Source organism: Petaurus breviceps, unplaced genomic scaffold (assembly GCF_028583685.1).
Source record: "Petaurus breviceps papuanus isolate PSGF00001 unplaced genomic scaffold, PetGlider_PUasm1.0 90683, whole genome shotgun sequence".
NCBI lineage: Eukaryota > Metazoa > Chordata > Mammalia > Diprotodontia > Petauridae > Petaurus > Petaurus breviceps.
In genome coordinates this window covers 4,313,209-4,339,039 of record NW_027187308.1, presented here as the reverse complement: position 1 = coordinate 4,339,039, position 25,831 = coordinate 4,313,209, and the positions used below count along the sequence as shown (strand labels likewise).

The following is a 25,831-nucleotide window of genomic DNA, read 5'->3' as shown; positions in this document are numbered from 1 at the left end:
CCTTCTCCTGGCTCAGAGAATGTAACAACCTTATTGACCCACTGGCCAATCAAAAAGTATCTACTGAAAAACAAGCCTCCCTCCCCAGGCTTCTGGTGCACTTTAGCCTAGGGGCAGGGAAGATCTTTAAAATTTACATTCGCATTACACTTGCCTGGGGCAAGATGAAGAAAAGACCTCTCTTTGGGTTGTATCTCAGAGGTAGATGGTGTTTATGCCCTCTACTACCCCTTTTGAGAAGGTGCTTGGGGTTAACTAATGATAATTGTAATTCAGTTGTGATCCAGGAGTAAACTTTTGACTTTTTTGTGCTCTGTGACTGACCAAATGAATGTACTTTGTTTATGATTGGAAACTAATGTCCATTTGAGAAGAGGAACTGTGTGATTGACTAAATAGATGTATTTCCCAGGGGTGGAGTAGTATTTGGAAGAGGGACTTTGTGAGTGACTAAGTGAATGTACTTTCCGTGGGTGGAGTAGTACTTGCAAATTATTGAATTACACTTGGTGAATGCTGTATTTTGGTTTTCTCTGTTCTTGATTTGACCGTGAATAAAATGGAGAGCTGCTATGCTGGTATTTTGAACCTTGGAAGTTGCCTTTGCTTGACATTACATCTTTTTACCTGCATATGTTTCTATTTGGTCTTGATATTGGAGGTCAACTTTTTTATTTAGTTCTAACTTTCTCCTTATGAAGACTTGAGTTCCTTCCATTTCATTTAATGACATTTTTTCCCTTGATATCTTATGTTTAATTTTCCAATTAAATGATTCTTAATTGTAGTCCTAGCTCCTTTGCCGTCCAGAACATCATGCGTCATGGCCTCTCAGTCTTTAATGTTATAGCTACCAAGTCCTGTTTAATCCTGATTGTGACTCTCTGTTATTTTAATCGTTTCATTGTTTCTTCATCACAACTTGCAGCATTTTTTCCTTGCTCTAATAGTTCTGAATCTTGACTATTATTTTCCTTGTAGTCTTTATTTTGGGATCTCTTTCATGAGGTGATCAGTAGATTATTTCAGTGTTGCTCTCTGGTTCCAGGATATCAAGAAAGTTTTCTTGGATAATTTCTAGAAAGATGTACAGGTGCTTCTTTCGATTGTTATATCTTGAAAGATGTCTAGTGATTCTCCTATTGTCTCTCCAGGGTGTATTTTCCAGGTCAGCTGTTTTTCTGAAGAGGTATTTTACACTTCCTTCCATTTTTGCATTATTTTGAATTTATTTGGTTGATCCTCAATGTCTCTTAGATATATTTTTCCACTTGCCCAATTATAACTTTTAAGAACCTTTTTCCTCAATTAGCTTTTGTACTTTCTTTTCCATTTGGCCCACTTTACTCTTGAAAGAGTTTGCTTCAGTGTATTTTTGTATCTCTTTTTCCATCTGACCAATTCTACATTTTAGGCAGTTTTCCAAGCTGTTGATTCTTTTTTTTTTTTAAATATAATTTACTTTCATTACTCATTTCTTTTCCAATTTTATTCTACTTCTCATATTATGTTAATCTCCTTTTTGATTCTTTCCATGAGTTCCTCCAGGGTTTAAGTCCATTTACCATTTTTCTTTGGGGTTTTGCCCATAGAATTTTTGACATTGTTGTCTTCTTCTGAGTTTGTATCTTAGTTTTCCCTTGTCATAACAATAACTTTCTAAGGTCAGAATTGTTGTTGTTGTTGTTTTTCTCATCTAAATTGGGGGGGGGTGCATTCCTTTCTTTTTGATTTGAGTTCTGCACCTGGGATGGAAGGGACCCTGTCTCATCCTTCTTGTGCAAGTGGCTGCATACCCTGGCTGTTTCCCTGGTGTGGGCTGGTGTGTTCCCGAGGTATCTGGTGTACCCTCATGTCTGGTGCATTGTTTTAAGGTTCAGTGGGTGCTGGCTTGCCCTGCTGAAGGTTGGAGCAATCAAAAGCTTACCTGGTGCTGAGCTTTATTCCTAGTGATGGTGTCTGGCATGTGCTGAAGCTCACTGGGTTGTATTCACATTTCCTTCAGAGCTACTTTGCAGTACTTAGAGGTCTGACTCCTCTATGATGTCTGTTTGCCTGTGTGTGTACTGAAGCACATGATGGTTCTCCAAGCTGAGTCTTCACTTAACATTGAATATTTGTTACATGATATTTGATTTTTTCTTCCTTTTTTTTTAAATGGGGTTGTGTGGGAGGAAAAACAGATTTCTGTTCCTTAAAAGAAAGAGAGAGAGATGGGGATTGATACAGATGTGAAATATTTTATACACTTTCAGATAAGGGATTTCTTATTAATTATATTTAGCTATTTTACCATTTTACGAGAGACCTCTCATGAACTGAGCATAATTTATAAATGGATGTAGCTAACATAAGAAAATAAATATTAATAAAGCTTAAAGTTATGAAAAACCAAGCATGTGAAAAATATTCTCAAAGTCACTTATAATAAAAATGCAGTTCAAAAGATCCATGAGATTTCACCTTACTCTCAGCAAATTGGCAAAGATGACTAAGAATGGGAATAGTCAATGTTAGAGGGATTGTGAACATATGGGCACATTAAAGTATTTTTCATGGAGCTGTGAATTGGTACAATCATTTTGGAAAACAATTTGGAATTATGCAAAGAAAGTAACTAAAAATGTTATTCAATTTGCGTCTGATATTCAAATGCTAGGCATGCAATCCAAAGAGGTAAATGACAAATCTAGAGTTACCATACAGACTGGAATGTTTATAGCAGCTTTTAAAAAAAATAAAGCAAGCAAACAAACAAACCAAACTGATGAAAATAAATTAGATCCCCATTTATCAGAAAATGGATAAACAGACAGTGGTATGTGAATATGATGGATTATTACTGTGCTGCAAGAAATAATGTACATCAAGGTATGTATGGGAATACATATAAACTGATGCCAAGGAAAATAAATAGAATTAAGAAAACAATATATACAAGACTTAAAATGATGTAAATGTAAGCAACAACAACAAAACAGTCGAATCTTAGTGCTTTGAAATTATAATGAGACAACTTATACTTGAATAGGAAATCTGAGAAGACCTCAACCACATTATTTTGAACAAGCAAGGGGCTGTGTGTGTGTGTGTGTGTGTGTGTGTGTGTGTGTAATACTTCATATAATGTCATACTATTCTTTTAGATGTTGTTATATGGTTTCTTTTTCTGTCTCTGTCTCCCTACCTCCCCTCTTTATTATTAAAAGTAACACACTCAGGTTAGGGTTGGGGAGGAATACAGTGGATAATAGAGATAACAAATCAAATTTCTCACTGATTTTTGCTATAAAGAGAGAACTTCTCCCAGAAAATTAAGTTGTTGAATATTTCAAATTCTAGGTTACTGTTTTATTGTTTCTATGTCCTGCTTATCTATTTTCTTGCACTAAATCACTTTTTTATAATTAATTCCTAATAGTTTCATACTACTCCAGCAATATAATATTATTCCGTGTCTGGCCATGATTTATTTCCTTCATTTGTATTTTTTCTCATTATATTCTCTGGTATTTAAGACCTATTGTTTCTCCAGATGAATTTTTCAAATGCATTATTTAGTTCTATAAAGTATGCTCTTGGTAATGTGAATGAAATCACTTAAAAAACAGTTATTAAGTTCCTATTTGCTATGATCTATTTGGTATGAGTAATAAAAGGAAAAACATAATAGAGTTCCTGCCTCAAGGAGATTACTTCTACTAAAACAATCCAAATATGTATGTATATAAACACATATATACAAACATGTATATATGTATTATGCATAATGTATATTATGTGAGTATATTATGCATACATGCAATAAATGCAATAACAAATGATGACTCTGGAGGAAAGAATGAGGCTGATGAATGCATAGTCCTGACTCACTTAAACTCAATTCACTTTCAAGTTAAGACATCACTTTCATGATGTCATTGGTCTTCTTCAAGGACAAAAGATGAACAGCATAGCACTTGTGTGGACCCAATCTGCTAGTTCAAATCAGGAAATGCTATTATTATTTTTCCTCCTCTTCCTCCTCCTTCTTCAATTCACACATGTGCTTCTTGCTTCCCTCTCCATTTGACATATTTTACCATAACATGTGGTTCTTTTGCACAAAGGAACATACTTTTTTTCTTTTAAGATATCTTGTGGTTTGGAGGCAATTTTTAAGAATTATCTATTATTATTATTATTGTTATCATAATATTTTTAAAAGTTGGGACAATTTACCTTTTGTTCTCCAGTCTTTTCATTTATGATTTCTTGAAATATAGCTCTGAAAAAAAACAGGTTTTATGTAAGTCCATTGTGATTCAAAGCTACTCAACTATGCTTTTAAACCCAAACCACTTTGGCTTTCATTGAATAGCTCATAATATATCTCAGCCTAAGTGGTTGTTACTCCTTGTTTGGATTTTTCTGGCTTACAGTGAGTGCAAGTAAGCAATTATGTTCTCTTCTGGCCAAAAACTCTGAGGGTCTTCCCTTCATGCATTGATAGTTTTCTGATAATAAACTAGGCTATCATTTGTCTCAATTCTTACCTAGTCCTTATCTGGGCATTGCCACAGACAAACCGATACTTGGGAAAGACATTAATTTAGAAATGCTAAGGTCATCCACTGCATCCTGAGTCATTGCCAGTCATCTTGACTTTTGTCTTGCCACTGAACTCTGATGGCTCTAGAGGAAAGAGGGAGGCTGATTGCTTCATTCAGATCTACCTCACTTAAATCCAATTCACTTTCAAGTCAAGACATAAGACTCACAATGTCATTGATCCTCTTTGAGAACAAAGGACAAACAACAACAAACAATAGCAAAGTCCTCTAATATATAGACTTCATGCCCAAACCAAAGAAAGACAAAGCATAGGAAGGAAACTAAGGTCTTAACATATTTATTAGCAAAATTGGTTCATGGCTGTCTCTTTGGTTTTCTATCCCATTTTGGGGGGTATCAAACTATATTTGATTCATAAAATAATACTTGAGTACTTTTTTTCTATTACTGAGAATAATTACCATAGCAAGGTCATTAAATGCTTTAAATGTATGATGGAAAACTGGAGTAAATCTGTTTAGCCTATATGTGGTATCCTTAGGAAATGATTTTTTTGATTATTGAGTTTTGTTGATTTGTTTTACATACATACATACAGATAGGTAGATAGATATCTCCCTTTATTTCTCTATTCTGCCTAAATGTATATTTTATTGTTGTTTCTGATAAATCTCTTCTTTTCCTCTCTGTTGAGAATTTGTTTGCTCATTTTTAATTTTAGTAATTAGTTTTTTTCTTATTTCTCTTTCTTGATCATGAATGAGATTATTTTCAGAAAATTCCTTATAAGTCAAAGAGTATGTAAATGTGGACAATTAAAAGGTGTTTAGTTTTACATGTCTTTTAAAAAAGATTCTTAGTATTCATTTTAACTTTTATATTCTTTATCTTTAATATTTTCTTTTTTCTCCAATTATCAAAAATTCTTTATTTGTGCTTCTTAAAGATTTATTTTTAAGTCTTTTTAATTAAATGCTCAGTTAGTACTCTCCCAATTTTTTCTCTTAAATTCTGATTTATTTTATATTTTTTTGTTTAATGTGATTAAGATGTGTTTATTCTTCATTTTTTTAATATTATGCATGGTTCTACCATGAAGTAGAACATTTTTTTTGTAAATATACTATAGGATTGTCAGAAATATATGTATTCTTTAACATTTCCACTCAGAAATTGCCAATAGGGCAGATAATTTAAGAAGAATCAGATTAGCTAATATTTTCTTTTTATTTTTCTTTCTGTTACATTTATTCATCTCTGAAAATAAATATTAAAATTTTTATGCTGCTTTATAAACTATCAATAATATTTTTTCTTTTCCCCAACTTCATATTTTAGATTTTATATGCGATTATTTGAAAACATACATACATGCATACACAAGTGATTTCTAGGTTGTCTTCAATTATCAATTTGTCCTACTTGATATAATACATTTTAAATGCTGCATCATCTGAAAGCATGATTTTAACCAGTATATTTTTTAGAGGAGAGGCAGTTTTCTAAAACAAAATATCTTGGTATATTTCTTAATTTTTCATCTGTGTATGTCTATGTGTTTTAATTATATTTTTCATATTTAGCAAATTGTTGAGTTTTGTTTTTATATGTTATCTGAAAAAAGTTCCCTGCCCATTAAATTTCCTTTGAAAATTTAATTTTCATTTAGTTTTCTATTTTTAATTTTGTTTTATCACATTAAATAGAATATATGTACATATTCATATCTATCTAGCAATCAACCTGTCTATCTATCTACCTACATACCTCTCTATTCATCTATCTCTTTATTTTGGAAGTTGCATTGGAATTGCAAAGGAGGCAGAAAGGAAAGGAGATCACCCTAATGTTATTAGGGTATGCAAAATAAACCACAGAATATAAGTGTTTATTTGAAAGAATTGGAATTGCCTTTTTTTTTATTCTTTGTCTCTCTATCTCTGTTTCTCTCTGTCTCTCTCTCCATCTCCCTGTGTCTCTCTCCCTCTCTCTCTCGCCCCTCTCTCCCTCTCTGTCTCTCTCTCTGTCTCTTTCTCTCTGTCTGTCTGTCTCTGTCTCTGTCTCTCTCTCTCTGTTTCTCTCTTTCTGTCTCTCTGTTTTTCTCCAGATTTTCCTAGATTAGAAAAAATGCATTCCACTTAATCCATCTTTCCCTATACTCAATAAAATTATTTCTTTTATTCTATTTTGATTATTTTATCCATATTTATAAAATGTTGTTTTCCTTCCAGCACCATTTTTACTCCTTTCTTCCTTTCTCTCTTCCCAAGTTTCCCAAGAAGTCATTAAAAAAAGAAAGGCTTCTAATACAACAAAATACTGATAGCTATTTTATTATTAGTATTATCATCATCATAATTGTGTTAGCAAAGAACTAGAAACAATGCAATTTTTCATCAATTTTTGGGTGTTTAAACAAATTGTGGTGCATCTCTCTACTGTAAAATTATTGTACTGTAAGAAATGATAAATATAGAGAAGCATGTATATATACAAACATATACAAACTGATACAAAGTAACCAGAATAGGAAAAAAATACACACAATGACTATAATGATGCTAATGGAAAAAAAAAAATATGAAACGATCTCAGTGGAAAGCTCTTAAATTAAAAAAATAAATAAATAAATATTTGCTGCTAACAAGAGCCAAGGCATCTTTCTCTATATTTGCAGAGAACAGGAAAGCCCCTTGGGTTGGGGTAAAACAAGTAAAATTCTTATGTTCACAATAGGAATCTAAAGGGGTCAGGGATACTCTGTATGATTATTAAGAAGCCTCAGGGTTAAAACTAGTCTACATAAATAACTTTGGTGCTGGTCAATGGGTTACATCATGGAATTTCATACACATATTGTAGGAGAAAGAAGAATGAAACATGAGTGACTCCTTTTCTTACATAACTTAAAGTCTAATAAGTTGACTCTTTGTCCTTCCAAACATAAAATTTCCTTCCTGTTCACTTTTTCTCATACCACTTAGAATAGGATTATTACTCCCTTTGAAATATGATCTATTCTTCAAGAATAGTTCTTTCAGGAAGTCATCCCTGACTACCCATAATGGTAATGGGAATTGAAGATCTTCCCTGCCCACACAGAGTCCAAAAAGAGAAGTTTAATTAGGGAAGGCTTGCTTTTCAGGAAGGCCCACCCCTTTTGTTACTTTATAATTAGGCAGTGGATCATGAGGTTTGTGATGCCCTCTGGTTCTAAGGAAGGGTATATAAACTTTGAGGTCAGATTTTTGCTTTGGGGCTCACTCATTGGAAGAATGTTCCTGTGATTTTGCTATACGAGACTCCCAGTACCTGTTAATGATCTCCCCAGCTTTGAAAACCCAGATGTTGGTGCTTCTTTCTCTGGTAACTATATGTATAGCTTTGGTCAGACAGCTAGAAAGCCTGTCTGTTGATTTTTGTCATTTTCTCTGTACTTTTTCTGCTTGTAATTACTGTTTGTATTTTCTATGAAATTCAGGGTGCTGACTTTTCCCCAGAACTAAGTGAATATATGTGTGTGTGTTCATACATATGTGTGTATTCATACATACTTATATATGTATGTATATGTGTGTATACAAAATTAAAGTAAGATTGTTGACCCCTTTAAAGTTGTTTTCCTTTAGAAAAGCAAATTAAAGAACCTATCCTTGCAGCCATCCTGGGTATGGTGCTTGTTCTTACACTACCTCAGCTAATAGTATTGTCTCAAGCCTCTATATTTCCATCCCACTTATTAAAACATAAATTGCCTATTCATTTACCTTCTATTATCTATTGCTCTTTTGTGAGCATATGTTTCATCTTCGCAACTGGACTCTAAGGTCCTCAAGGAGAAAGTCTATGTACTATGACAATTTGTATTCCTGATATTATTTTACAGAGTAGGTATTTCACATTTGTGTTTTATGATGAATTCCTGAGCATTGTTAATCACCTTGATATGATTACAATTTAGTTTTATTTTTACTGTAACTTAACTAAGTTTGTATTTGTAACATTTACCATTCAGCAAGAAACAGCCACTCCACCCCCTACGCTAAACATACCCCACATAGTTAAATAGTTTGTAGCTTCATAAAATCTTACCACTGATTTTTCAGAATAATCAAACTCAATTTTTAGTTTGAATACTGTTTTCTTGGTCCATGAGTTCTACATTTTATGCCAGCATATATTTTGAATAGTGAGTATTACATTATTTTTAACATCACAAGCTGTGATAATTCTAGACTATGAGTATTAGATTAAAATTCTGTATAAAAATCTTCTCTTGATATTAAAAAAGTAGTTCCCACTTTTCTCCTAGGAAGTTACTTAAATTATACTGAGCATGAAAAATTTACTTTCTCTTTAGTTACATTTTGTTTTATCTCATGTCCTAGAAGTTAGATTTGCATATTAATTCATAAATGAATGAGTATAACAGTTAATGAGACATTTAAAATTAAATGGGCAGATTTGTTGTCACTTAAAAGGATGGATAGCCCCCTGTAATGGTCATTACTGTCTTTGAGAAAATCTAGCAGTCTTAGTCTCTGAGAAGACCTAGGTTTAAATAAGTTCAAATTTGCCCTCCGACACTTATTAAGCTGTGTGACAATAGGCAAACCATTTAACCTCTGTGTCAGTTTCCTCAAATGTAAAATGGAAATATTAACAACACTTACCTCTGATTTTACACTCCTGTTGTGAGGTTCAAAGGAGATGATATTTGTATAGTACTTACATAGTACCTGTCACATAGTAGGTGGTTAATAAATGTATTCTATCTCCCTTCAAATCCTTTTTGTTCCAACTACTACCATGGGCAAGTAAATCAACCTTGTTTGGTTTCAACTTTCTCATCAAAGATAATCTTAAAATTGCCTTCCAGCTATAAAACAACGAACCTGCAAACTACTTCAGGTTTTATTAGCTATTTATTTAATTGATTTAAAAGAATTTAATTTATCATTTAATGTGTAAACAACACTACAGTAGGTCATATAGAGATGTAAATTATAGATATTTCTAACTACTGTTATTGAGATACTGTCTTGCTTACTAGAATGAGAGGTTTTTGAGTGAAAGAACTGTTTTTTTTTTCCTTTTCTTTTCTTCACATGCCCAGTGTCCATACAGTATCTGGAACATTTTAAGTTCTTGAGAAATTTGTGTTGGCTACATGGGCACATACACATGTATTAGAATGTTTTATAAGAGAGCTGGTTAGTGAACTGAAGGAATGATCAAAAAGAGGAAGCTTAGCTTCAAGATCAAATCCTCCCAAACCAGCCTCATGTCTTTTTGTGATAGGTCAGTGGATATAATTTCAACATTGATGAAATCAAAGATCCATTTGAATATACAAATAGAAATCAATGGAAAGCTGCTGATAGAATTTACCCAGACTTTAGCAAAGCCTTAGATAAAGTTTTTCTCACTATTTCTTTGGAATAGATGGAGATATGTAGGCTGGCCAACAGTTCAGTTTTGTTTATTCGGCAGTGATTGAATGGAGGAATTCAAGAAGTAATGATTAAGAGTTTCTTGTCAGATTAGAAGGAAGTCTTTATGGGAGAGTTCCAGGGATCTGTGCTTGGCCTTTTGCTTTTTAAAATGTTTATCAGTGACTGAGATAAAGGCCTTGGTGGTATACTTATCAAATTCATAAATGACACACAGCTGGCAGGTTCAGCCAGAACATTGAATGACAGAATACATGATAAGCTTGGCAGCTTGTAATGTTGAACTGAATCAAATAAGATAAAATTATTAGGGATTTTCATGAAGTCTTCTGTTTGTGTTCAGGGGAAACAACAATTCTACACAAATAAAATGAACACGCATGACTATATAGCAGCTAATCTAGGAAAACTCTGGTTTTAATAAAATGTAATCTCAACTCTGATTTAGCATTATGATATAACAGCCAAGAAAATATATATTGGACTGCATTAAGAGATATGTAATATGCAGGGCTGAGAAAATGATCAGATGTAATATTTGTATGTTCATTTAGGAAAATAAATTTTAGGAATACCATTGATAAAATAAATATGGCCTAAAGGAGGACAACCAGAGTGATTAAGAGTCTTTAGGTCACATCACATAAGGAACCACTGATGCAGTTGGGGACATATTGGAAATATGAAACCTATCATTAGTTACTTAAATGGTTGTAACATTGTAAAGAGATTAAACACATTATACTCTGCTTGGGAGGCAGAAGGTGGGGCAATGTTCAAAATTTACAAAGAGATGAATGTTAGGGGGAAAATAATTTTTTAACCATAGGAACTCTTCAAATGTGGAATAGAATTTTTCAAGATGTGGTGGGTTCCACTTCACTAAAATTCTTCAAGTAAAGCCTGAAACTATAGTTGTTGACATATTCTAGGGGAGATCCTTGTTTAGGTATGGTTTGGGTTCCATGGCCTTTGATGTCCTCTTCCATGTCTGGAATTTTATACTTCAATAGCCTTTCCATTTATTCTCTGATTGCATACATCATGTAATGTATACAATAGAAAAATACATGAGAACATTTAATAAGTGCTTACTACATGGAAAACACTGGTCTAATTCCTGGGAAAACAAATGTAAAGAGTATTAGTCCTTGCCTTCAGGTGTCTTATATTCTGAGAGAAGATAACAAAGATGGGAAAGTGGAAAGGGTACTTTCCATTAGCCATCACATGGTTGTGAAGGTGATGGTATGCAAAAGAGATGTAGACCTTTTTCTAGGAGAAGCAAGGATGCTTCCAAGTACAGGGATTGAGTGTATGGTTCCTGTTGGAAAGAGACAAACACAGTGGCTAGTATTCCATGTGCATAGATTGGATCTGGTGGCTAAGAAGTGAAACCACAAAATTAGAGAATTATTGTTCAAGTTAAGACTCTGATTTTCCCTCCAAATCCAAGATTCTTCCCTTTTTTGATTCTGTGACATAAAACAAGTGTAACTTAAAGTCCTAGATTTTATTATCTTTTGTTTTATAGCATATATTGCCCTCTTACTATAAAAATATGCTTCTAAGGGTGGCTAGGTGATGCAGTGAATAGAGCACTGGCCTTGGTGTCAGGAGGACCTGAATTCACATCCAAACTCAGACACACACACACACAGACACACACACACACACTAGCCGTGTGACCTTGGGCAAGTCACTTAAACCCAATTGCCCTCCAAAAAGCAAAATATATATATGCTTCTAGGTAAAGGAAAAAGAAGTGCTGAATGTCCCACAAGTGTTAGTACAGATTTGTCTTTTTTTTCCTTTTGGAGGGCAATTGGGGCTAAGTAACTTGCCCAAGGTGACACAGCTAGTATTTTTGTGTGGGTATTAAGTGTCTGAGGCCAGAACCAAACTCAGGTCCTCCTGACTCTGGGGCCGGCACTTTACTCACTGCGCCACCTAGCCACCCCCAAGATTTAAGTCTTAATGGCATAAATATTTAATAGCTTAAATATTAAATGTATATTTTAATCCTATTATTTATTCTTTCAATAAGTATTTATTAAGTGACTATTGGCTGTCAGATGTTATTCTAGGTGATAGGTATAATAAGAGAAAAAATGAAATAGTCCCTGCCTTTGAGGAACTTATATTCTATTAAATGTTTGTTCTGTAGGTAACAAACTGCCTTTCATTTTAACTTCTTCCCTTTACCTTCCACCTTCTGGCTCTCACTGAGGTCTGACTTTCTTCTCATGGTACAGTCTTCCCTTGTCTCCTTTTCCAGAACTGACTGAATCTTAATTCATTCTCCTTAACTCACTGGTCAAGTTGAGGGAGTTACAATATGTGCTTCCCATGACCACTTTTCAGGTTCTCCCTCTATCCCATTGCTCAGAAATCTTCTTCTGACTCTGAGCCTTTGTAGGGAAGGGGCTGTCTTCTGCCTTTCTTTTTATTCCCAGTGTTTATAACAGTGTCTGGCACATTTAGTGACTTACTCAATGGATACATTCTCAATGGTCTATATGTAAAAATGGTAAAGAAATGTTTTCTCACATGTCAGTGACTGCTTTGGCTATTGGGTTTTTTCAAGATATGTCTTTAAATTTTATTCTGAAATCCTATCTCCAAGCTCAGAACATTTTCCCTTAACAGCTCATTTCATAATTGTATCTCATACAGCCAGCATTAAGATTTTACCAGAGGGGGAAAAATACCTTATAGCTAGAAATAAATACATGCGATCAAGATAATTGAGAGCCAAATATATTCATTAAAAAAGATATGCCTCTGATAATTTTAAAGAAGCCGAATACATTTTATTTAGACTTGTCAAGAAGCACTTTTTATATTGTTCAAAGTAGTTGTCAAGTATCACTGTGAGAAGCTCTAGGTATAAAGAAAGAATCAGAAGTAAGCAGAAGAAAATGCTTTGTAGAGAATAATGTGAACTAAAACTACATTGACAAAGTGAAATAATGTTATCTCTAGAAATATCCAGAGCTCCATATTTTGGAAATCCTGAAAAATATTGAGTAATTTGTGATATTTCTTTATATTGAAGATTTTTTAAATCTACTCACGTGCTAAGAAACACATAGGCAACATTCAAGTTTGTCAACATGTGCCAAAATTAGTGAACACAAATGGCAGAATAGTTTAAGATTCTAGTCAGTTTGCTAAGGAATTTTTTCCTCATAAAAATTAACAAACAACTTGAAGGATTTCTCAGCACACCCCTCCCCAATTAAGTGATTTGGTAGGGAATTCCAGGAAGGAAAAAAAAATGTAAATTCATATAACTATGTGATTGATGATTTTAGGTAAAATATCTTAAAGAAATAAATCTATTCATTTAAATCTATCATTTCTTCTATTCATGCCGTTTGTTTCTACCTATTTATATCTTGTGTTTCTGTGTGTGTGTGTGAATAAGGGACCATAGAAATCATGTAAGTGGACATTATTGTATGCTAATAATTAAAGTGAGATTAAATTACTGCTACAAATTCACCCAGGTAGCTAATGACATATCTACGAGTTGTATTGAAGTCACTTGAACAAGGTTATGTTTTTGAATTATCAGTATGGAAATTCATCTGGATGAAATGATGATTTCAAAGGTACTTTAACAATGATATTCAACTCAATGAATGGTCCTTGTACAGAAATGTTGTGTCTATTTTTTATCCATCCCACTGAGCACATAATAGAAAGCATGAAGACACTGAGCCAAAAAGTAGCAAGAAAGAAAATATCTAAAACTTGAATAATAGGGTAAGAAGGAAAGAGATGGGACAATGTGAAGCATCTTGAAAACAAAAATTTCCATGTATTTCATTTGATCCAGTAATACTGTTAGTAACACACACTCCACAAAAATCAAAGCTAGAACAAAAGTTCCCAAATACACATAATATTATAACATCACTTTTAAAGTAGCAAAGAATTAAAAATTAAGTAGGTGCCTTTATGTTGGGAAATTGTCAAATAAATTTTGGCATAATAGTATAATAACATATTGTAATAAGAAATAATGGATATTTAGAATTTTAAAGAAACTTGGTAAGACTTCATGAACTAATGCAGAGTGAAGTAAACAAAAATCAGAGGACCATAAAATCAGGAAGGTGATATCATGACTTGTAAGTAAATTGAATTTGAATGAGACCTGTGAAAAGTTACCAGTCTCACTTTCTCCTCTAGTGCCATCTCAATCTAGTGGCAAAATGCAGAGCAGGATGGCTGGATATGGTCACAAATGCAGTGGAAGATGATGGCTTTTAGTCTCTTTTTGAGGTATTATTTTCTTCAGTATGGTTTTAATGTCTCCTTTAGCCAGCTGTTAAGTCATTTTTCATGATTTTCTTTCATTACTCTCATTTCTCTTCACATTTTTTCCTTTACTTCTCTTATTTGATTTTCATAATCCTTTTTGAGCTCCTCCATGGGCTGTGACTAATTCATATTTTTCTTGGAGGCTTTTGATGCAGGATCTTTGACTTTGTTGTCTTTGTCTCTTCATTATGTTTTGATTTCCTTTGTCACCAAAGCAAGGTTTTATAATCTGAGGGGGGTTTTAGGTTTGTTTGTTTTATGATGTTTGCTCATCTTCCCAGCCAAACAATTGACTTTCTAACTCTTTGTCAAGGCAGGACTCTGCTTCCAATGGGAGTAGGTGTATGTGTATTGTCCCAAGATTCAGGGATTTTGTATCAGCCACTGGATCCCCTACCATCTGTGGTCCTGGAGCTCTGGAAACAGTCACTGCTGCTGCTTCTGCTGCTGCCACCACCACTATCACCTCCTCTGCCCTGGGAATGGGGCTGGACCCCAGCTGGACCAAGCTCCTCTTTCATCTAGGTCCCACAAAGTTTCCCATTAACTTTCTTTGGGACTTGTGGGTTGAGAAGCATGGAACCCACAAGAGCTGCCAGTGATTCAGTCCCATGAGACCTGATCCATTGCTGTCTGTGCTGGCATGGCCTATGCTGGACTCCAGTCTGCTCCCAGTCTGGTGCTATATACCATTCCTGTCAACCTTCAAGGTTGTCTTGGGCTGGATATTTGCTTCACTCTGTCTCTGTGTGGGTTCTGTAACTCTAGAATTTGTTCGGAGTCATTTTTACAGGTATTTGGAGGGATTTGGGAGAGAGTTCAAGCAAGTCCCTGCTCTTACTCAGTCATCTTGGCTCCAGCCCCCACCCCACCACCCAGGATCTTGCACCATGGCCTTTTTAAGCTAAGATCTTTCCCAGGTTTCAGTGAGACTGAACCAATGCCCATACAGTTCTTATGACTAGGTAAGGAATGAAGCAAAGAATGGCCTCTTTCACCTAGTCAAAAATAAATAAATCTGGGAGGGTAAGACCATCAGGTGTTATGGTTGAAATAGGAGCCATTACCCTTTACATTCACTGCAGTAAGCAATCATTACTTCAGAGAAAAAAAAACAAAACTAAGAACCATTGCTTCAGTCTCTAGGTAAAGAGGTTGTGGAATATAGAAGTGGAATGAGTAATACATTTTTTGATTAATGAACTGATTCTTGGCAGGAGTGGCAACTTCACCATACTTCTTTGTTTTGAAGGAGAGCATTTATCTGTGAGGGAAAGATACAATGAGATATTGTAGTGATACTATAAGAAGAAAAGACCAGTTTCAAAAATCAATCACTTACACTGTACTCAAAGCTGTATTTTTGGAGTACTCAAATAAAAGGAAAAATAAATAATGAAGAAAATTAAGTAAAATTAAAAGACAAGACAATTCCTTAATATTTGAGACCTCTCTACTTCATACCTTCTCTTGCTAGGTCTGTTGCATTCCTTTTTTTTTAAATTTCAGATTGTTCTGAAAAACGTACTTTTTGATGTATGTTGAACATCCATTTTTCTTATCCATTTCCTTTTTCTATATAGATGTAACATATTTTTAGTTATTTCTTTTGATTCTTTTCTGCCAAATCAGACAAAATTTATCATTGCAGCACCTAATATATGAATGCTAAGCCTTAGGATTTTTTTTTTCTTTTTTATTGGCTACACCAGATGCAATGTGGTGATGATTCATGTATCCTTTAAGTATATAAGATTTCTTATGTTGTTTTATGAGGCTTTTTTCCTTGGTAGCATTTCTATATTTTTTCCTAAGATTGGACTCTGATTATCCTTTTATTCATGCATCTTTTCTTTTCTTGAAGTTTTTAGGCTGGACAGGTATGTGGTAAACATCTGTTTTGCTATCTTGCCCCATGGGTTTTTTTTTTATCAGAATAGATTCCTGTAAACACAATGATTTATGTGTAGTTTCATTTGAATTCAAAGAAGGGGATAACTAGATGGTCACTTGAGGTCTTTTTGAGGTTTAGGATTATATAAAATAAGGTTGATAAACTTATCCTTTTTTTTCCTCTTCTACTCTAGTGACAAATGAGTATGTGGTTATTTAGAAAAAAAGATTGACAGAAGTGTTGGATAGGGACAGAAAAATTTGGGCAAGGAAAAACACAGCATTTCTAGTAATATTAATATGAATAAAACAACTATGGAAGCAAAAATACATATTAAATATATGCAATAAATTTTAATATATTGTCACATTATACACACATATAAATATATATATATATACACTTGTATATAGGCATGTGTAAATGTATTATAAATAACTATGTATATGTGTGTATGCATATTTGTCTACATTTAGTTTTATATATATAGTGAGATATAGATAATAATAGATATATATTCTCCTAACCCTTTCCAATGATCACTATCCATATAGATTCCTGGTAACCAAACCAGTATCAATTAGACAACATAATTGATTTTGGTAACTGGATACGCAAATATAATTTCCAATATCTCTATTTGTGGTATACATTGGTTTTGTTCAATCATGTCCAACTCTTTGTGACTTCATTTGGAATTTTATTAACAAAGATACTGGAGTGATTTGTCATCTCCTTCACCAGGTCATTTTACAGATGAGGAACTGAGGCAAAAAGGCATAAGTGACTTGACAAGTGTCATCCAGCTAATGAATGTTTGAGGTCAAATTTAAACTCAGGTTTTTCTGACTCCAGGATTGATGCTCCATTCACGGCATCTCTTAGTTGCCCTTGTGCTAACTAGTGCAATATGTAACAACCGTTCAATTCAAAACCGTTATTTTGACTTTAATAATTTCTTTTAACTAATTGATTTCTTACTATGAGGATGAATAGTCAAGTTTTTTTTTAGGATATGTCTTAGATATTAGCATCACTTGATATGTTATTTCAAATTACCATTCCAGGTGGCAAAATTATAGATACTACAGTATCTTATCTGGAACTATTAATACAACAACAGCAACAACCACTAAAACTTTACTCACATTTCTTTGTTCAATCTTCACTGTAAATTGGTATTAATACTGCCAAAATAATTACTTCCAAGAGGATACCAAGGGAAAGGGCAACTATTTTGAGATATAGTAAACTTTCATGTAAATGGAATTAAAATGACCATATTTCTCATTTAATTTACAAATGAAAAAAACTCAGAATTTTATAAGAAAGATATAAATTAAGAGGGAGTTAACTGATGCTATTGTTTTTTTTTTAATTAAAAAACTTTCTGGATGGTATCCAGCAGTCAGTATAGATTCATTTGGGTTTCATTTACTTCATATCTTTAATAGTTTTAATGTCATTGATTATTAGAATTATGTATCAGAGGCACTGAAAGATACTGAGGTGGTTTCTGAATGCTATGAGATTAATGTATGTTCTATATAATTTCAATGTTAAGTATGTTTTATTATATTTTCATTCCTTGAAAATTGATGATCCATATATGCTAACTCTTAAAGTGAATAATCAATTAATCTTGACTCTCTATTTCTCAATTCTTCCAGGTAATTGAGACTTTCTTATATCATTCTATGAGAACATGACTTTTGCCCATATAAATTGCCCATCATAAAAACCTGAATGTTAGATTAAATTCAGTGATTAATTATTCTGTGTGAGTAATGCAGACACTTGGAAGAGACAAAAATTTCTTTGGACAATTGATTACCATGGGGCAAATTTTGAAGCATTTTTCTATGTAATTATATACATATATAAAATAATTAATACTTCCCCAATTTATTCCTACAAGTAAATTACTTGACATGGGAAATGTGATTGACCAATTATAATTACATGATTCCTTTTTCTTTAATTTATTTCTCAGCTTCAACACTAAAATATTTCCTCAATCATCTCTTTTTATTCATCCATTCAGTCAAAGAAAAAATATTGAATTTATGTCGAACATTTTTCAGGACACTGAGAGAATTTTCAAATATAGTTAAGAGAAAGCCCCTACTCTCAAGTAGATGATATTCTTAAAGAGCTACATAGCATAAGCAGAGATAACTGTACTACAAAATATCACAATATACACTGGAGACACAAAAATGTTCTATGAGATCTGTAAGGAATAGCAATTCATATTAGTTTTTCATTGTCTTTACCAATTTTCCCATTATGTTATAATTGACTAAAGCAGAAAACATAAACAATGTTATATCGATGGTGAATTTGTCTTTCATTTCTCTGATAGTTTCTTTTTTAATATCTCCTTTCTACCCTGCAAGGCAGCCTGTCATATTTTTTACATGTCAGGTCTATATTCCCTGGCTTAGTACATTTCCCCAGAGACCTGTATCACATATCAGTGGATTTAATATTGCCATATTTTCCCTTTAATGAAATGTTCTATCTTGTCTATACCTTATCCTTTCATAAGACCCTAAATGACTATTAGCTAATATTAGTCAAGTAGTAACTCATTTGACTAATTAATATTAGAGGTATGTTGATATTGTTGAAAGAGCTATAGATTTTGAGTTAAAAGAACTGAATTACAATTTCAGCTCAATCACCTACCTGTGAGTCCTAGAAGAAAACACTTTGACTCTCTGTATCTCAGTTTCTTTAAAAAAAATGTGGCTTTTGCATTTAGTGTTCTTTCTAGATCTACATGTTGAAGCAAGGAAATAATTAAATAAGTTGAAATTTGGAATTAAGTTGAAATAATGGAAAAAGGACTGTATCTAGATTAAAATCCTACATTTTATTTTTACTACCTATTTGACTTCAGTCAAATTACTAAATGCCTCTGAACTTCACTTAAATGAATGTTAAATGAAGGGTTTGATTAGATGGTCTTTGAGCTTCCTTCCAACTCTGATTCTATGAACAAATGATTCTATGATCATGACATAAATATTGTATAGTCTGCCTCTAATACATATTGGTTATATGAACCTAGGCAAGTGACAAACTCTCAATGCCCCAGGCAACTCTAAGAGTATAAATTGCTTAGAAGGTGCACAAATGTTAATGGAAAATATTCTATAACAACAATTTTTGGAAGAAATATTTCATATATATGTATGTATGTGTGTGTGAGTGTGTAATCTAGTACAGTAGGAAATGTAATGTAGGAATTTCAGACCAATGAGAAATTATGTTGTAGGTTTGTGGGATTACCAGTGTCTTCTATATATTGTATTCAACTATGTTTAAAAATAATATGGCTTTCATGTAATTTTGAACTCATTGCTATTATAAGAAATAGTCGAAATTGGGGGCATAATAGGAAGAGTATATTTCAAATCAGAACATCTATGTTTAAATCAGGGTTCTGCCTCTTACTAGTTATGTGGACTTGACCAACCTTTCTGGGACAATGGTTCCTCATGTGAAAAAAAATGAAAGAAGTTGCATTATAACCTAATCTATGATTTACTATTCTGAATGGTAAAAACTAAACAAAACCCAAAGCGATATTGAAAATAGCAAATGGTAACAGCTTATATTTGCATAGTATATTATGATTATTAAGCATTCTGTATGTCTTTTGATTCTCACAAAAATCCTGTGAAGTTAGGTATGATAAATAAATTTGAAATAGATCTACTAGAATTTCTACACCCCTCCCTTTTTATTTTTTCTTGTTTTTCAAGCATAGACCAAATGTACAGCTTCAATAATCTAAGTATGTCAGGGAGAAAAACAAAACAAAACAAAAAATATGGCCTCTAAGCTTAAAACAATTAGTCAAAAATGAATAAAACTGCCTTAGTTGCTTTAATTATCAATGTTTCTTTAAAAAAAAATGTTTGGTAGAATTCTGGGAAGATGGTGGAGTAGGTCAAAAAATTCCAAACTCTCTAGATTTCCTCTACAAACAAGACAAAATAGCACCTCAGTGTGAACGTAGAGTGGCAAAAATAGGCAAGAGTTTATTAAGAAGAGTAGTCCTCCTGGGACAAGTGGAGATGATTAAAAAATAAAGAGGTCTCAGGACTGACGTTCAGCTGGAGTGAAGGTAAACATCTCCAGGCTAGCTCTGCTGAAATAGCAATCAGAAAGACCTGAGGGCAGCTGGTTTGGGATGTAGCCTTGACTTCAATCATGGGAATTTTCACCTTCTAGAGAGTGGGGGGGGGCGCAGGAGTCTGAGTGAGAAAAGTATATAAAGGATGGATGAAGGGGAGGCATAAGGCAATATGAGAAGAAGTGAAAGAGAGGGGGGAGGAAAGAGGTGAGAGAAGAAAATGGGGGAGAGACAGAGACAGACAGAGATAGAGACAGAGAGATAGACAGACAATCTTTACTAGAGAGTTTATGCTAAGTGGGAAGATTTGGACTAAAATTATTTCCCTGGCCACTGGAACCAGCCTTCCGCAAAGAAAATAGATTTTTTTTGTTTATTTTTGTTTTTAGTCTGTTGATACTTTCCTTCTTTTCTTTTTTCATGGGCTTCATTTCTTGATATATTCTTTTCCTATCCCCCAGCCAGATAACCATTTGACACCAAGAATACAAAAAGAATAAAAAAAAACAATGAAGTTAAACAAACCAGTCAATTAATTCTCATAGCATTTGTTACTTTGCACCTTTATAATATTTCACTTATGAAAAGAAGGAAGTAAAACCAGTTTTCATCACATCTCTTCTTCAGGATGAAAGTCATTTAAATATTTTAATATTTTCTTATTATTATTCAGAAGTTACATGTAAAAATAATTATTAGCATTTTTAAAGGCTTTAAAAATTTGAGTTCCAGATTCTCTACCTTCATCCCTCCCCACTTCTCCTTATTTAGAAGACAAGAAGTTATACATGTAGAGTCATGCAGAACATATCCATGATAATCATGTTGTGAAAGAAAATATAGAAAAAAATAAACCTCAAGAAAAAGTTTCAAAAAAGTATGCTTAACTATGTATTCAGACAACATCAGTTCTTTCTCTGGGGATGGATAATATTTTTCATCTAAAGTCTTTCAGAGTTTTCTTAGATTGTTGAATTGTTGAGAATAGCTAAGTCATTCACAGCTGATTATCTTACAATTTTGATGTAACTTTGTACACAGTACATTTCACTTTGCATCAGATGCCTGTGCAAGTCTCTCCAGGTTTTTTTGATAGCATCACACTCATCATTTATTATAGTACAAGAGTATTCCATTACAATCATATACCCCTACTTGTTTAGCCATTCACCAATTGATGGCCATCCCCTTAATTTCTAATTCCCCGGAAAGGAGCTGCTGTAAATATTTTTGTACATATAAGTCCTTTTCCTTTTTTAAATCTCTTTTGCTATTCAGACTGAGTAGTGGTATTTCTAGGTCAAAGGGTATGCAAGGTTTTATAGCCCTTTGGGCACAGTTCCAAATTGTACAGAATGGTTGAATCCCTCTGTTCACAGCTCCACCAAAGGTGCAATAATGGCTCATGTTTCCCACACCCCCTTCAACATTTATCATTTAACTTTTCTGTCCTTTCTTAACCCTTAATTTTTTTGATGCCATTCCTTCATATTTAGCTCACACTTATACCCTCTGTCAATGTATATACTTCTAACTATTGTAATAATGAGAAAGGTCTTATGAGTTACAAATATCATTTTTCCCAGTAGGAATGCAATCTAATAGGTATGAAGTAGGACCTAAGAATTGTTTTTATGTGCATTTCTCCAATCAACAGTGTATGAGTTTTTTTTTAATATGAAAACAATAGCTTTATTACTTCAGCTGAAAACTGATCATATGTTTCTACATTTGTCAATTGGGGAAGGGCTCTGATTTTTATAAATTTGACTCAATTCTCTACATGTTTGAGAAATGAGGACTTTGTTAGAGACATTTGCTTCAAAGTTTGTTTTTTTGTTACAGTTATTATAACTATTTCACTCCATCCAATTCCACCTGCTCATTCTATTCTTTCTTCTTTCACCATGTTCCTCTTCAAAAGTATTTTACTGGAGTGGCCAGGTGGCGCAGTGAGTAAAAGCGCCGGCCACAGATTCTGGAGACCCGTGATCAGTTCACCCACACAAAATAACTAGCTGTTTAACCTTGAGCAAGTTACTTAACCCCAATTGCTTAAAAAAAAAATTACCTAGTCTGAATGCAAACTGAAGCAAAACTACTTACTCTTTCTCTTTTGGGGGAGGCTAGGTGGCTCAGTGAGTAAGAGCACTGGCCCCAGGGTCGGGAGGACCTGGATCGGCTCTGGCTGCAGATAATTTAATACACACACAGACACACACACACACACACACACACACACACACACACACACACACACTTTATTTATCTGCTTCCCCTCTTACTTTCCTGGAAGATAGGTTATATTTCTATACCCAACTGAAAGCCAATTCTGATGCCCTTCCCCTCCACTGTAAAAACTTTTTCTTGCCACTTTTATGTGAGATAATTTACCCCATTCTACCTCTCCCTTTCCCTTTGTCCCACTATATTCCTTTCTTAACCCTTAATTTTTTTGATGCCATTCCTTCATATTTAGCTCACACTTATACCCTTTGCCAATGTATATACTTCTAACTACTGTAATAATGAGAAAGGTCTTATGAGTTACAAATATCATTTTCCCAGTAGGAATGCAAATAGTTTAAACTTATTAAGTCCCTTACAATCTCCCTTCCCTGTTTACTTTTTTATACTTCTCTTAGTCTTGTATTTGAAAGTCAAGTTTTCTATTCAGCTCTGGTCTTTTCATAGAGAACATTTGAAAGTCCTCTATCTCATTGAATATCCATTTTCTCCCAAACTATACTCAGTTTGATGGGTAGGTGATTCTTGATTATAATCCTAGTTCCTTTGCACTCCAGAATATCATATTCCAAACCCTCTGATTCTTTAATGTAGAAGCTCATAAATCTTATGTTATCCTGACTGTAGCTCCACCACACTTGATTTTTTTTTCTTTCTGACTGCTTGCAATATTTTATCCTTGACCTGGGAACTTTTAAAATTTTCTATAATGTTACTGGTCATTTTTGTTTTGGAAAGGCTTTCAGGAGGTAACTGGTGAGTTCTTTCCATTTCTATTTTGCCCTCCCCTTTGTTCTAGAATTTTGGACCAGTTTTCTTTAATAATTCCTTGAAAGATAGGGCTCTTTTTTATAGTGGCTGTTTGTTTATTGGTCTCTCGTGAATTCATTGGCTTCCATTTGCTTCATTCTATTTTTTAGGAAATTACTTTATTCGGTGAGGTTTTAGACACCCTTTTTCATTTGGTCAGTTAACGCTTTTTTAAGGCATTCTTCTACTCATTAGCTTTTTGGGTATCTTTTATCATTTTGCCTCGTCTGTTTTTTAAGGTGTTATTTTCTTCAGTATTTTTTGTTTCTTCTTTACCAATCTGTTGACTTGTTTTTCATGATATTTTTCCATCACTCTCATTTCTCTTCCCAATTTTTCCTCTACCTCCCTTACTTGATTTTCAAAATCCTTTTTGAAACCTTCTGTGACCTGAAACCAATTCACATTTTTCTTGGAGGCTTTGGATGGATCTTTGAAGCAAGTTTCTCTAACAAAGTTCTCATTTCTCAAACATTTGGAGAACTGAGTCAAATTTATAAAAAATCAGAACCATTCCCCAAAGAAAACTTTGTTGTTTTCTGAATGTGTCTTGATCTTCCTTTCAACATAGTAACTTTCTATAGTCAGAGTTTTTATTTTCTCCCTATTTACACATTTTCCCAGTTTATTACTTGATTCTTAACTGATTATTTTTAAAGTAGGGCTCTCCTGTTGTGGAGGGCACACAGTCCTAAGCTCCAGAGGTTTTCTATAGCTATTTTCAGAGATACCTCTGTATATGTATGTTTTCAGTTCTTCCAAGGTGGTATGATCTGAGGGGTAGTGTTTACTTTACTCCTGGCCTATGCTCTGGTCTGTGAGTGACCACAAACACTCTTATCTTCCCTGGAACTGTAAGGGGTTCCCCCCTCTGCTGTTGTGACAAGGACTTCTATGCTATGTTCCTCCTCTCCTTTGGGATTTTCCCTCAGTACTCTGACCCTGATCCAAGTATGGGCAAAGTAACTGAGTCCTATATCAGTGCTAGCAAAAATATCTCTATAATATCATTCTGAGCAGTTGTTCAACCCCCTTACCATCTATGGACTGAGAGCTCTGGAAACAGCCACTGCAACTGCCAATTCAGTCATTCCCAAGGGCTGCTTCTGTCTTCCTGGAACTGGGGGCTGTGCTGGCACAGTCTGTGTTGAACTGTGCAGAACCAAAGACTACTGGAAGGTGATCAGAAAGTGTCTATCATACCTGGGTGACATTCAGGAAGATGTCTTCCTGACTTCAGGTAGGCCTATCACTGTGTACTACACTACCTAGCTGTCATTTTAAATAGGAAACCACTTTTTTCCATTTCTTCCCTAGTAAAACAAAACAAAAAAATAGAAATCTTTCTATAAATGTTTTGGTTCATGCAGGGACTTTATTACTATTTTCATCTTTGAACATTTTGGAGTATATGTCTAGAACTGTGATGTCTGGGATAGAGGGTATAGACCTTTTTCATTATTTTCTTACATAATTTCTCATTTCTTTCCAGAAGGTTTGGGAAAATTCATATCTAACAGGGTGCTAGAGCATCTGTCTTTCTACAACTTTTCCAATATTTACTTTTTCATGAATTTATTCAATGCTTGCTGATTATTTGCTATTACCAGAATGGCTTTAATAATTTTTTTAATCCTGACTTAGGAAACTTTGTTATATTCTTCAGAAGCAGTCTTTTTTTTAAGCTGACAGGCCAGCATATCAAAACTCCTTCTGTATTATTAGCATGTCTAATCAGTTGTCTCAGGCAGTGTTATGTCAGGAAAGAACTCAATTTTATGTTTTGAAAAAGATCCAAATTTTCCTTGACTAGACAAATTGCTGGAAACCACATGAAGAGGTGAAGTATAGCCTGTTCTTAAGGCTATCAGGTTGTCACTGCATGACTACTGTTACTGAATAAACTTCAAAATTCTGAAGATTGAGAAAATAAATTTTCCTCCTTGTCTAAATAGAGATACGCCAATATGATTAAAAGTCAATTGTGATTTTGGATTTTATGAGAACATTCCCCTCATGTGTATGCCCAAGGTGTTTAATTATTTTAATTTAACAATCTTTATTCCTGTTAGAAGATTTTCAAAATTTTCTCTCCCTAATTATTTTGATAAAAGGGTAGTTATTTTTTTCTTTCTATTGGAACTAGACCTCCATGCCTTCTCCTAGCCACTCCCCTATGATAACATATCTTTCTATCCATCCTCCTCATCTCTACCCTCTTACTCCACTGGACCCTCAGACTCAGCTTCTGCATGCTGGACTCTTGCTAGGTGAATTTTTGCTTTATCTTCCCCAGAATTAGGCCTTAATACCACTTCTTGGTCATCTCTATAGTAGAGTATCATGGTAGTTGCCCCTTTCCTCCTCTTTTCAGTTCTCCTTTATGTGATGTAC

The 25,831-nt window shown here is 33.8% G+C and overlaps 2 long non-coding RNA genes across 4 annotated transcripts in view; one reads left to right on the top strand and one right to left on the bottom strand.

The window, feature by feature from the left end:
• Positions 1-15,603, bottom strand: part of LOC138143998 (uncharacterized) — a 16,060-nt gene extending 457 nt beyond the window's left edge. The window contains exons 1-3 of the long non-coding RNA XR_011163841.1: positions 15,526-15,603; positions 4,222-4,267; positions 1-2,193 (exon numbers count right to left, since the gene is read on the bottom strand). The exon at positions 1-2,193 is cut by the window's left edge and continues 457 nt beyond it. This is a non-coding gene — a long non-coding RNA (uncharacterized lncRNA). The remainder of the gene's footprint in view (positions 2,194-4,221; positions 4,268-15,525) is intronic.
• Positions 15,604-24,392: 8,789 nt separating this feature from the next.
• The window catches only part of LOC138144016 (uncharacterized), a 105,905-nt gene continuing 104,466 nt past the window's right edge, over positions 24,393-25,831 (top strand). The window contains exon 1 of one of the 3 annotated variants that reach the window (XR_011163846.1): positions 24,393-24,677. This is a non-coding gene — a long non-coding RNA (uncharacterized lncRNA). The remainder of the gene's footprint in view (positions 24,678-25,831) is intronic. The other 2 variants (XR_011163847.1, XR_011163845.1) reach the window with 2 other exon arrangements.